We start from the raw sequence: 14,553 nt of genomic DNA, 5'->3' as shown, positions 1-14,553 counted from the left end.
ACTAAAAAACACAACTTCTCCAAGTTCCGTCTCCAGGGATGGAACCACAGAGGAGCTGGAGAAAGCTCCACATTTCTATCTATCGGTTTCTTCTCTCCTAATTCACTGTATGGAGATTGGGGGAAGGACGGTGACCATTTACCAGTGATTGCATTTTGAGAGCTCATGATGTCACCATGAGGACACGGCCTCCCTCCTGGACAGGATCCTCTGGGATCACTCAGAGGAGAGAACCTGATCTATTAAAAGACGGGTTACCGCATTTTTCTTCTTCTTTAAATAGAGATAAATCTCCACATCCGCCTCGGTATAAACACTAAAATAGGCAGCAAGTTCTGCGTTTGACTCTAAAGGAGGAAAAAAGGGCACATGTACGACTAACGTACGAAGTCATAGAACCCGGAAGGACGGTGTTGTGGGGAGCACCCGGTACGCAGCGGTTAGTACCTATCAATGTGTAGAAAGGACAACTAGAGAGCAGGCACCGGGGTCATGGGCGCTTACTGATGCACACGGGGAGCCAAGGAGAGATTGTCTGGTCAGACTCCACAGAAAAGCTCCATAATACATATTCTTCTGAACAAACATCCCTGTAAGGGAGACTTACACTTATTACCACCACACCCGGATCTCAGATTGAAGTCCCCATTAATTTTGCTTTGTCTCCCAAAATTAGAACAAATGTTTTTGTATAAAATATATATATTTATTTATTTACACACACACATACATTATTTTGCCAAATAATAAAATATATACATACAGTACAGACCAAAAGTTTGGACACACCTCATTTAAAGATTTTTCTGTATTTTCATAACTATGAAAATTGTACATTCACACTGAAGGCATCAAAACTATGAATTAACACATGTGGAATTATATACTTAACAAAAAAGTGTGAAACAACTGAAAATATGTCTTATATTCTTGGTTTTTCAAAGTAGCCACCTTTTGCTTTCATGACTGCTTTGCACACTCTTGGCATTCTCTTGATGAGCTTCAAGAGGTAGTCACCGGAAATGGTCTTCCAACAATCTTGAAGGAGTTCCTAGAGATGCTTAGCACTTGTTGGCCCTTTTGCCTTCACTCTGCGGTGCAGCTCACCCCAAACCATCTCCATTGGGTTCAGGTCTGGTGACTGGAGGCCAGGTCATCTGGCATAGCACCCCATCACTCTCCTTCTTGGTCAAATAGCCCTTACACAGCCTGGAGGTGTGTTTGGGGTCATTGTCCTGTTGAAAAATAAATGATGGTCCAACTAAACGCAAACCGGATGGAATAGCGTGCCGCTGCAAGATGCTGTGGTAGCCATGCTGGTTCAGTATGCCTTCAATTTTGAATAAATTTCCAACAGTGTCACCAGCAAAGCACCCCCACACCATCACACCTCCTCCTCCATGCTTCACGGTGGGAACCAGGCATGTAGAGTCCATCCGTTCACCTTTTCTGCGTCACACAAAGACACGGTAGTTGGAACCAAAGATCTCAAATTTGGACTCATCAGACCAAAGCACAGATTTCCACTGGTCTAATGTCCATTCCTTGTGTTCTTTAGCCCTAACAAGTCTCTTCTGCTTGTTGCCTGTCCTTAGCAGTGGTTTCCTAGCAGCTATTTTACCATGAAGGCTTGCTGCACAAAGTCTACTCTTAACAGTTGTTGTAGAGATGTGTCTGCTGCTAGAACTCTGTGTGGCATTGACCTGGTCTCTAATCTGAGCTGCTGTTAACCTGCGATTTCTGAGGCTGTTGACTCGGATAAACTTATGCTCAGAAGCAGAGGTGACTCTTGGTCTTCCTTTCCTGGGGCGGTCCTCATGTGAGCCAATTTCTTTGTAGCGATAGATGGTTTTTGCAACTGCACTTGGGGACACTTTCAAAGTTTGCCCAATTTTTCGCACTGACTGACCTTCATTTCTTAAAGTAATGATGGCCAGCTAACAGTCTATTCAGTAGGACTATCAGCTGTGTATCCACCAGACTTCTTCACAACACAACTGATGGTCCCAACCCCATTTATAAGGCAAGAAATCCCACTTATTAACCCTGACAGGGCACACCTGTGAAGTGAAAACCATTTCCGGTGACTACCTCTTGAAGCTCATCAAGAGAATGCCAAGAGTGTACAAACCAGTCATCAAAGCAAAAGGTGGCTACTTTGAAGAACCTAGAATATAAGACATATTTTCAGTTGTTTCACACTTTTTTGTTAAGTATATAATTCCACATGTGTTAATTCATAGTTTTGATGCCTTCAGTGTGAATGTACAATTTTCAAAGTCATGAAAATACAGAAAAATCTTTAAATGAGAAGGTGTGTCCAAACTTTTGGTCTGTACAGTATATATATATATATATATTTATTATTTGGCAGTTTCACGTTAGGATTTATCTCACACGGTAAACGGCAAAAGAAAAAAAACACATCAAAAACACCTCCCCAAAACTGCAATGAAAAAACAACGATCAAAAAAGTCACCAACAAAAAGGTCAGCGCATCATTCAAGAAGAGAAGCCCTCACACAGCTCCAATAACGGAAGATAAAGTGATGGGTGTCAGGAACAGTTCTGAATATTTAACCCATAAAATATATTCTAAAAAATAAACCCGACAAGTTTGGAATTGCTGTAACTGTACTGACCTGGAAAATGGCAGCGACGTCGTTCTTACCACCCAATAAATGCTGAGAAACAAAACCCAAAAAGCCGGACGCCCGACCACGACTGATGACGACATTGAGCCTGACCGATTCAGAGGGACGGACGAGCGACAGCGGATTAGGGGGAAAATCATCAGTAAGTTAACCCCGACTCTGCTGAGTAACGATCAGACTCCGGTACCGAAAGAAATCATAGGAGAGAACGGACAGAAGCGCTGGGACATCTGCAGACAAAATGTGACCGATGCTCTAAGGAAGGTGAAAGATTCTGAAAGAAGCTGCCGAGGACGAAGACTCAAGACTGATGAAGACGACAGCGGAGAAACCGCGACTCACAGATCAGAAGAGAAGAATCAGGGAATGAAAGCTGTGAGAAAATGTAGAGAAAACCAGAGCAAGTCGGGAGAAAAATCATCTATTATAGGAGGCCGAGAGACGTCATCACATCCACCGGAGCCAACAAGAGTCTCCTCTCACCTGGTAATGTCAGAGGCCGGAGCTCCTCCATCATCACCTCCTGGTACCGATCCTGGTGTCCTTCTAGATACTCCCACTCCTCCATGGAGAGATAGACAGCGACGTCCTGACACCTTATAGGAACCTGACAACAACGACACCATCATCACCCAGAATCCTCCAGTGCTGTCCTGTATAATGTCCCAGCAGTCACCTCTCCGCTCATCACCCAGAATCCTCCAGTGCTATCCTATATAATGTCCCAGCAGTCACCTCTCCGGTCATCACCCAGAATCCTCCAGTGCTGTCCTGTATAATGCCCCAGCAGTCACCTCTCCGCTCATCACCCAGAATCCTCCAGTGCCGTCCTGTATAATGTCCCAGCATTCACCTCTCCGCTCATCACCCAGAATCCTCCAGTGCTGTCCTGTATAATGTCCCAGCAGTCACCTCTCCGCTCATCACCCAGAATCCTCCAGTGCTGTCCTGTATAATGTCCCAGCAGTCACCTCTCTGCTCATCACCCAGAATCCTCCAGTGCTGTCCTGTATAATGTCCCAGCAGTCACCTCTCCGCTCATCACCAAGAATCCTCCAGTGCTGTCCTGTATAATGTCCCAGCAGTCACCTCTCCGGACATCACCCAGAATCCTCCAGCGCTGTCCTGTATAATGTCCCAGCAGTCACCTCACCATTCATCACCCAGAATCCTCCAGTGCTGTCCTGTATAATGTCCCAGCAGTCACCTCTCCGGTCGTCACCCAGAATCCTCCAGTGCTGTCCTGTATAATGTCCCAGCAGTCACCTCTCCGGACATCACCCAGAATCCTCCAGCGCTGTCCTGTATAATGTCCCAGCAGTCACCTCACCATTCATCACCCAGAATCCTCCAGTGCTGTCCTGTATAATGTCCCAGCAGTCACCTCTCCTATCATCACCCGGAATCCTCCAGTGCCGTCCTGTATAATGTCCCAGCAGTCACCTCTCCGCTCATCACCCAGAATCCTCCAGTGCTGTCCTGTATAATGTCCCAGCAGTCACCTCTCCGCTCATCACCCAGAATCCCCCAGTGCTGTCCTGTATAATGTCCCAGCAGTTACCTCTCCGCTCATCACCCAGAATCCTCCAGTGCTGTCCTGTATAATGTCCCAGCAGTCACCTCTCCGCTCATCACCCAGAATCCTCCAGTGCTGTCCTGTATAATGTCCCAGCAGTCACCTCTCCGCTCAGCAGCTCAATCATCTTGTTGCTGAGCTCTAGGATCTTCTTCTTCCTCCTCTCATGTATCGGGGGGTGCGGGGGAGGCTCTGTGATGGGGTCCAGGCTCCGCCCTCCTGACTCCTGGAGATGGATGATGGGAGTCACACCCTCCCCCGATGTCTTCCTCACTATTGTGTAATCCTGTGTATGGAGAGAGACACTTAGAGAGAAGAATTCCTTCCCGACTCCAGATCTGACAATCAGTAGAAATCCCGGGATCAATAACCGTCTCCAGTAATCTGGGGCCATAACCTGGAATATTATTACACTCAGGACAGACATCCAGGCCCCTCTACAGCTCTTATAGGGAATCCCCATGACAACTCCTCCTGGCAGAGAGCTGCACACAATCACTGCTCTTACAGTAAAGAATCCTTCTCTTCCTCTTCAGGATTTCCTCTTCCCGATGTCGGACTTGTTACATAACACAATAAAGCTGATAGAAATGTAGAGGAGTTACCTCTCCGCTCAGCAGGGAGATGATCTCCAGAGTGAAGTGTAATAATCTTCTGGTGGTCTCGTCCTCGTCCATCCTCGGGGTCATTCAGGAGAAGGAGGGATGAACACTGGATCAGCTGGAGGGATCTCATCCTGCCGGCGTCTTTACAATAAAAGGAGAAGATGAAAATAGAGGACAACTTCATATGCGATACATTCCTGCTCATCGTTATTGGCACCTGTCAGCAGGATTGTGCTCAGTAAACTACATACACTGTCAGGAGGGCGACATTACACTGATTAATATGACACCTTGGTTGATGAAATCCGTCTTGTGGTTCTTGTGTAATCTTTACTTTCAGTTTGGAGATAATGATATGCTCGTGCTCCGGGGCAGCCTATGGGGGGCGCTCTATCTGGGTTTCTGCTGACATATTCATCTGTATGCTCTTATGGTGGCTCAGTTTCTGATAGGCGACAAGCAGAAGGCCTACTTTGGCCTGAGTTGCGATGATGACCAGGACTATGGGAAGCTGAAAGGTGAGATCCTTGCCCTACTGGGAGTTAATACATATTTGAGAACCCAACGGGTGTTTTCATGGACCTTTGTGGAGGCCCAGCCCGCCAGGTCTCAGGCATATGACTTGCTGTAGCCAGTTAAAAGGTGGCTCCAGCCTCAGACTTTGACTCTGGCCCAGATGGTGGAGAGGGTGGTGGTCGATCGGCTAGAGAGAACTCTGCCAGCAGCTATACAGCGTTGGGTGCGGCAAGGGGACCCGGGTACTTTAAACCAGGTGGTTAGCCTGATCGGGCAGTACATGGCCACTCAGGACTTCATACGGGACTCTGCCCCACTGCGACTATCATGCAGGATCCTGCAAGCCCAGGAGCTGGTGAAAGGGTCACATCCCTCTGCTGGGGACAGTTAGTACCGAGCCCATAATGAGGGGGTACCCTGGAGTGAGGGAGGCAGACCAGTGTCCCCTAAACGGTCTCAAAGACTAATGGTGCCTCCACTATCAGGTGCTGGCAGCGCCAAGGGCCAGGACATGTGGCTGACAACTGCCCCCTGACTGTTGAACCCATGGGACTGTGGGTTCACGCGCAGAGTCTCGATGCATGCCCAGACAGTCTACAACGTCACTGCAGACGCTGCAGGCAATGAAACCCACTTGTGCCAGGTACTCGTCAAAGGGTACCAGAAGGAGGCTCTCTTGGACTCAGGGAGCCTAGTGACTCTGCTCCATGGGTCACTGGTTGCCAAGGAGAACCCCAGTGGACGGAAAGTCGGGGTTGTTTGCATACATGGGGACCTCCGAGAGTACCCGACAGCAGAGGTTACTTTTTCCACCCCGTGTGGGGAGATGAAACATGTGGTGGCAGTGGTGAAGATCCTTCCTGATGGGACTGTTTTGGGAAGATACTTGCCCCTGTACTGGTCCCTGTGGGAGAACAAAATTAACCCTCCCAGGGTAAATGTCCGGGCACTGAACCCAAAGATTCCGAGTCAGGGATACCTGCCGTAGGGGGTCGCCGACCTAGGGACAGAGTGTAACCCCGATAGGTTCCCCTAGAGGTATTGGCAGGAGAGGTTGAGGAGACCCCGTCGATCCCAGAGCTGGAAGTGTCCCCTGGTACTTTTGGGACAGCTCAGCTGCAGGATCCCACTCTAGCCTGCGCACGAGAAAGGGTGGTAGAAATAAATGGGATGCCTCAGCAACCGGGTGCAGAGGCGATTTTCCGCGCATGGCTGTCAACCAGGATCTATTATATAGAGTTGATAAAATCCGGGATGAAGTGGTGGAATAGCTAGCAGTATTCCAGTCGTACTGCCGGGCGCTACTAGAGATGGCTCTCACACACACACACGCACACACGCACGCACACGCTGGGTGGATACCTAGGGGTGAAAAAAAAAACGCAAGAACGTATTTTGCAGAGGTTCTTTTGGCCCGGGATTTATGCCGAGGTACAGAGGTATTGTGAGTCGTGTCCCAAGTGTCAACTTACCACACCCACTGCAAATTTCCGGACTCCATTGGTACCTCTACCCAGTATAGAGGTACCTTTTCAGCGGATTGCGTTGAATCTGGTGGGGCCTATAGTAAAATCTGCCCGTGGCCACCAACATATTTTGGTGGTAGTAGATTATGCCACCTGTTACCCGGAGGCAATAAGTATCCCCTGCGAGCTGTTTGCCATGTTCTGCCACCTTGGGCTACCCAAGGAGATCAAGCGGCAAGGGCCAAATGAAGTCCGGAAAAAGGTGGGAGAGGTGAATTACCGAGTGTACCAACCCGGAAAGAGAAAACCGAAACAATTGTATCATGTGAACCTGCTAAAAGCCTGGAAAGTCCGGGAATGTTCGATTACGGATGAGACGCCAGTCGTACCGTCTGGGAACCCTCTGACACCAGCCAGGGACGAGGTCAGGTGTGACGTTAAAATAAGTGATGCTCTCACTAAACAGCAGCAATGGGAGGCTCCGAATTTGATGCAGCAGAATACAGACGTATTCTCAGTACTGCCTGGTCATACATCTGTGATCCGACATGACACTGTCACCGAGCCTCGGGTAAGGGTAAGAGTGAAACCGTACTGTGTACCACCCTCCAGGCTCCTCCCGCCATTTCCTGGATCACTTTGCCACCTGGCTTCCTCACTTTCTATCCTGTGACATCCCCACCCTCATTATGGGAGACTTTAATATCCCCATCAATGATCCCCTCTCCCAATCTGCCTCTCATCTACTTTCTCTAACCTCCTCATTCGGCCTCTAACTCTCCTACACATGAAGACGGGAATACTCTGGACCTGGTTTTCTCCTGTCTCTGCTCGCTGCATGACTTTACTAAATCCCCTCTCCCGCTCTCGGACAACAACCTTGTTTTCTTCTGTGTCAAGAACTGGTTCCTCACCCCGGGACACCCCACTTACAGCAGCTTATGGACAATCTCCACACATCTTTAGCCCCCATCTCCTCCCTCTCCTGTCCAGACTTGGCATGATCACAATACAATAATACACTGAAGAGCGCCCTAGATGAAGCAGCACCTTCTACACGCAGAAAGACCAGACACAGACAATGGCAGCCCTGGCACACAATGCAAATACGTTTTCTTCAGCGTTGCTCTAGGTGTGCTGAGCTTCAGTGCAGAAAATCTTTTTTAGCTTCATCCACTATGAATTCATGCTCAAAACCTATAACTCTGCCCTTCATCTGGCCAAGCAATCCTACTTCACCCCCCTCATCACTTCACTGTCCAACAATCCAAAATGACTTTTTGAAACCTTGAACTCCCTCCTGAAACCTAATGCACAGACCTCCATCACCAACCTCAGCGGTGAGGATCTGGCCACTTATTTCCTAGAAAAAAATCAACCACATCCATCAGGACATCTCAGCCCAATCTCCTCAGTGCCTGGATCCCCTTCCCTGCCGCCCTTCAAGCACACCAGCCATCTTTGAGCCTGTTACAGAAGAAGAAGTTACCCAGCTTCTCATTTATTCTCGACCTACAACCTGCAACAGTGACCCCATACCTTCACATCTGCTGCAGTCTCTCTCACCGGTGGTCACCACTCACCTGACTAAAATATATAACCTCTCTCTTTCTTCAGGTATCTTTCCTTCCTCATTTAAACATGTCATCATAACCCCTTTACTTAAAAAGCCATCCCTGGACACGAACGGCACTGCTAACTACAGACCTGTCTCTAATCTTCCTTACATCTCTAAACTCCTGGAACGCTTGGTCCAATCCCGTCTAATCCGCTATCTCCCAGATAACTCTCTCCTCGACCCTCTACAATCTGGTTTCCGCTCCTTACACTCCACTGAAACTGCCCTCACTAAAGTCTCTAATGATCTACTAACAGCTAAATCCAAAGGTCACTGCTCCCTGCTGATTCTCCTGGGTCTCTCTGCAGCATTTGACACTGTGGATCACCAGCTCCTCCTCATGCTCCGCTCTATCGGCTTCAAGGACACTGTTCTCTTCTGGCTTTCCTCCTACCTGTCTGACCGCTCCTTCACTGTATCTTTTTCTGGCTCCTCTTCCTGTCCTCATCCCCTTACTATCGGGGTCCCGCAGGGCTCAGTCCTAGGCCCCCTCCTCTTCTCTCTATACACTGCCCCTATTGGACAAACAATCAGCAGATTTGGGTTTCAGTATCATCTCTATGTTGACGACACCCAATTATACACCTCTTCACCTGACATCACCCCTACCCTAATACAAAATACCAAGGATTGTCTGTCCGCTGTCTCTAACATCATGTCCTCCCTCTATCTTAAACTGAATCTCTCCAAAACTGAACTTCTTGTGTTTCTCCCCTCTACTAACCCAACTCTACCTAACATCAAAATTACCTTGGAGGGTTCAACCATAACTCCCAGCAGCACGCCCGCTGCCTTGGGGTCATATTCGACACTAACTTTTCCTTTACTGCCTATATCCGATCACTCACTCGCTCTTGTCACCTGCATCTTAAAAACATCTCCAGAATCCGACCTTTTCTCACCTTTGAAACTGCTAAAACTCTTACTGTCGCTCTTATTTACTCTCGTCTGGACTACTGCAACTCTCTTCTGATCGGTCTCCCTCTTACCAAACTTTCTCCTCTCCAATCCGTCCTGAATGCAGCAGCCAGGGTCGTATTTCTGTCCAGCCGCTTCACCGATGCCTCCATCTTGTGCCAGTCATTGCACTGGTTGCCCATTTGCTACAGGGTCCAATATAAACTCATCGCTCTCACCCACAAAGCTCTCCACAGTTCTGTACCGCCTTATATCTCCTCTCTCATCTCTGTCTATCGCCCTACACGTGCCCTCCGTTCTACAAATGACCTAACATCCCCCATAATCCGAACCTCCCACCTCCGCCTCCAAAACTTCTCTTGTGCTGCGCCAGTTCTCTGGAATGCTCTACCCCAGATGATCCGACTGATGCCTAGCCCCATGTCTTCAAGCGCGCTGTAAAAACCCATCTCTTTAAACAAGCCAACCACCTCAACTACTCAGTAAACCAACTTTCCCCTGTTCCCTACTTCTAAATATTGTTCAGAATCTGCATCCTACTATTCATCTGTCTCCACACCCTCCATGCACAAGATAACTGCACTCGATACTTGATTATTGCACTTATACATACGGGCTGATGACCGGATCATGCAGCTTTATATGAAAATCCCTATTTATTATAATTGTCAGACCTGAAATAACAAGCACTTTGCACCTATTGTGTCCCCCCATTCCCTTGTAGATTGTAAGCGGCCGGACCCTCGCTCCTAATGTAACTGTTTAAACTGTCTCACCTTGTATTGAATTTATTGTCTGTACATGTCCCCGCTTATATGTAAAGCGCTGCGGAATATGTTGGCGCTATGTAAATAAAAATTATTATTATTACTAGGAATTGGGTACAGTGTAGGGGTGAACGCAATAGTTTAGGATAGAAACAGTTAATGTGTTCAGCAATAGCTGCAGAGCAGGAGGAGCCGGGGTAGTTACCAGGAGGTTTAGTGACTGCAGCAGGGGAGTAACGGGGAAGTCTGCCCAGCAACCGAAGGAGGATTGGTGATTGGCCCAGTCAAAAGGGGAGGAGATTAGGCCAGGGCGGAGCAACGTTTTTTCCTGTCAGTTAGTTCTGAGGGAGGGATGTGACAGAGCAGTAGCTGGAGGTCCAAGGGGCACAGAAACCCGGTCCGACCAGCTGCAGAGGAACGTTAGTCAGAAACTCTAAAACGACTTTCCCTTAATGTTCGGGGCCTACGGTCCACAGGAGTCAGCAGAGTAACTTGTCTCAAAATCTTCCCAGAAGGGGAAGTCGGACGGGGAATAGTACAGAGGAAATGGAACGGGACTCTAAAAACTGTGAGGGTCTCAGAGGCCAAAGAGGTCGACTATGGAAGGGACATCTCAGGAGAAACAGACGGTGAATATTAACATATGCTGTGCAATGAACTATGCACCTGGAAAAGGATGCGCCCAATACTGCGTGTTCCCTCATGGTGAAGTTGGACGGTTAAGTAAAGTTCTTTTATATAAAACGGAGTGGAAGTCCCCTATCGTGTGTGCGGCGGTTACTGAAGTGGAAAAACCGAAGACGGCAGAGATCTGCGACCAAAACGTGAGTGTTCTGCACCACACGCACAGCACAGGAGAATGGGGACATTTGTCTTTGTCAGGGAGCCAGGGTGTAGAAACACAACAGTCCCTCGCCACTACTACCACCCTCACAAAAAATGCATAGGCCTGATGTAATCCCAAGGAATCAAGAAGGCGTAGCTACAGTCACCACTGGCAGCACTGTGAGCGACAGCTGTAACTGCGCCCCGACACTGAGTGACGGTCGCTCTGTACTGATGCACTGCTGAGCCGGCTGTCAGTCTCAGTCCCGGGCGCAGTTACAGACGCCGCTCAGTGCTGCGTACGGTGACAGTAGCTGCGTTGGCGCCTGCATGACTGAAAGCCGGCGGCTTCCGGGTGCCGCACACTCAGTACAGCGGCCGGGCACCTCCCTAATGCTATTAACCAGCAGATTAACCCCATATGTGCATGTTACTGGCGATATCCAACCACACAGGTTCCCTGTAAGGAACAATGCACAATAAATGTAAATCACTACAAATCTGAGACCTCAGAGACGTGTAACATCTTATTCTGGTCGTGTCCGATACGAAACTCCTTCTATTCCCCTGTAACATGTAGACTGTGAGCAGGGCCCTCCCTTATATTGTACCATACTGATACCGGGGGAGAGACGTCACCAGAGTAATCGCCCAGTGTGGGACGTCGGATAAGGGGACAGAGGACCCCATCAGTCACCAGAACAAGTCCTGAGACCCCAAAAAGCTCAGGAGGAACGACCCTTCATAACCCTCATTACTGATCGGCCATTATGTCATGAAGCGATGAATCTTCCTAATATTTCTTCTGCTGTCGCCTTATGTGGCTTCATTGTCCTCCAAACACAATCGGAAATCTGCTGATTTATCCACAGAATGTAAAATCAAACGCTGCGGACAATCACTCTCCTGTGTGAGCGATGGGGGAGGGGAGCAGAGAAGACGAGACAGGGAGGGAGCGAGAACAGCAGCACAAGAGTCACATGTACAAGGCAAAAAAGAAGAGAAAAGCCGAAAATGGGAGATTCATCATTACACGTCATCTACAGCGAACCTGGTGCAAGAGGCCGGAGCTCCTCCATCATCACCTCCTGGTACCGATCCTGGTGTCCTTCTAGATACTCCCACTCCTCCATGGAGAGGTAGACAGCGACGTCCTGACACCTTATAGGAACCTGACAACAACGACACCGTCATCACCCAGAATCCTCCAGTGCTGTCCTGTATAATGTCTCAGCAGTCACCTCTCCGCTCATCACCCAGAATCCTCCAGTGCTGTCCTGTATAATGTCCCAGCAGTCACCTCTCCAGTCATCATCCAGAATCCTCCAGTGCTGTCTTGTATAATGTCCCAGCAGTCACCTCTCCGCTCATCACCCAGAATCCTCTAGTACTGTCCTGTATAATGTCCCAGCAGTCACCTCTCCGGTCATCACCCAGAATCCTCCATTGCCGTCCTGTATAATGTCCCAGCAGTCACCTCTCCGCTCAGCAGCTCAATCATCTTGTTGCTGAGCTCTAGGATCTTCTTCTTCCTCTCATGTATCGGGGGGTGCGGGGGAGGCTCTGTGATGGGGTCCGGGCTCCGCCCTCCTGACTCCTGGAGATGGATGATGGGAGTCACACCCTCCCCCGGTGTCTTCCTCACTATTGTGTAATCCTGTGTATGGAGAGAGACACTTAGGGAGAAGAATTCCTTCCCGACTCCAGATCTGACAATCAGTAGAAATCCCGGGATCAATAACCGTCTCCAGTAATCTGGGGCCATAACCTGGAATATTATTACACTCAGGACAGACATCAAGGCCCCTCTACAGCTCTTATAGGGAATCCCCATGAGAACTCCTCCTGGCAGAGAACTGCACACAATCATTGCTCTTACAGTAAAGAATCCTTCTCTTCCTCTTCTGGATTTCCTCTTCCCGATGTCGGACTTGTTACATAACACAATAAAGCTGATAGAAATGTAGAGGAGTTACCTCTCCGCTCAGCAGGGAGATGATCTCCAGGGTGAAGTGTAATAATCTTCTGGTGGTCTCGCCCTCGTCCATCCTCGGGGTCATTCAGGAGAAGGAGGGATGAGCACTGGATCAGCTGGAGGGATCTCGTCCTGGCGGCGTCTTCATGAAAAGGAGAAGATGGAGATCACAGGGGACGATATAACGACAATCACTGAATTCTGCCCCAAATATCCGACATTTATCAGGAAGAATCTGGAGAAAAAGCCACAAACTCCACCGCGACCTCCTCCGCCGATCTGACGGCTCATTATCAGCCTCGTAGGAGGTCGGTCACCGTTGTAACTACACCGCCAGTGGAGGAAGGTCACCGTGGTAACTACACAGCCAGCGGAGAACGGTCATCGTGGTAACTACACCGCCAGCGGAGGACGGTCACCGTGGTAACTACACCGCCAGCGGAGGACGGTCACCGTGGTAACTACACCTCCAGCAGAGGACGGTCACCGTGGTAACTACACCTCCAGCAGAGGACGGTCATCATGGTAACTACACCTACAGCGGGGGACGGTCACCGTGGTAACTACACAGCCAGCGGGGGATGGTCATCGTGGTAACTACACCTCCAGCGAAGGACGGTCACTGTGGTAACTACACCTCCAGCAGAGGACGGTGACTGTGGTAACTACACTGCCAGCAGAGGACGGTCAGCGTGGTAACTACACTGCCAGCAGAGGACGGTCACCGTGGTAACTACACTGCCAGTGGGGGGGATGGTCACCGTGGTAACTACACCTCCAGCGGGGGACGGTCACCGTGGTAACTACACTGCCAGCATAGGATGGTCACTGTGGTAACTACACCTCCAGCGAAGGACGGTCACTGTGGTAACTACACCTCCAGCAGAGGACGGTCACCGTGGTAACTACACTGCCAGTGGAGGGGACGGTCACCGTGGTAACTACACCTCCAGCGAAGGACGGTCACTGTGGTAACTACACTGCCAGCGGGGGACGGTCACCGTGGTAACTACACCTCCAGCGGGGGACGGTCACCGTTGTAACTACACCTCCAGCGGAGGACGGTCACCGTGGTAACTACACCTCCAGCGGGGTCGGTGAGGTGAGGAGGAGCCGCTGCACATCCCCCATACAACACTGAGGAGCCGCAGTCACATGGAGCAGGAGCCTCCACAGGAACAGCTCTGATCTCACCCCACACTCTCCTCTCACAGATTCACCACAAACCCTCCCTGTAATCTCACCGGAATGGCGGGAAGCGGAAACCTGCTGGCTGATACCAGAGAGCAAGAGCTGCGCACAACCAGGACGGAGCTGCTGCACTGAGAGCTGGTGTACCTGTGGTGACGTCACCGTCATGTGATCAGGGAGCGGGGCTTAGCAGTGAGAGCTCCGGTTTGTGATTGGCTCCCGCAGTGTGACGTGTTTGATCCCTTTTCTTATATTGCTTTTTCTCTTCAGATTGTGCAGCACACGGTTTACGCCTCAGACTCTCACTGCCGCCAGCCCCGCTCCGCCTCAGACCCTCACTGCCACCAGCCCCGCTCCGGCTCAGACCCTCACTGCCACCAGCCCCGCTCCGCCTCAGACCCTCACTGCCACCAGCCCCGCTCCGCCTCAGACCCTCACTGCC

At 49.8% G+C, this 14,553-nt stretch overlaps 1 protein-coding gene across 1 annotated transcript in view; it reads right to left on the bottom strand.

The window, feature by feature from the left end:
• The window catches only part of LOC141220276 (uncharacterized), a 96,790-nt gene extending 82,526 nt beyond the window's left edge, over positions 1–14,264 (bottom strand). The window contains exon 1 of the mRNA XM_073666231.1: positions 14,165–14,264. The gene's annotated coding sequence lies outside the window, so the exon portion shown is untranslated. The remainder of the gene's footprint in view (positions 1–14,164) is intronic.
• Positions 14,265–14,553: the final 289 nt, after the last annotated feature.

This window comes from Phyllobates terribilis, unplaced genomic scaffold, assembly GCF_046119375.1.
Source record: "Phyllobates terribilis strain yellow unplaced genomic scaffold, ASM4611937v1 Scaffold_279__1_contigs__length_2497574, whole genome shotgun sequence".
Taxonomy (NCBI): domain Eukaryota; kingdom Metazoa; phylum Chordata; class Amphibia; order Anura; family Dendrobatidae; genus Phyllobates; species Phyllobates terribilis.
The sequence above is the reverse complement of the archived record's forward strand: the minus strand, read 5'-3'. Positions and strand labels throughout refer to the sequence as shown.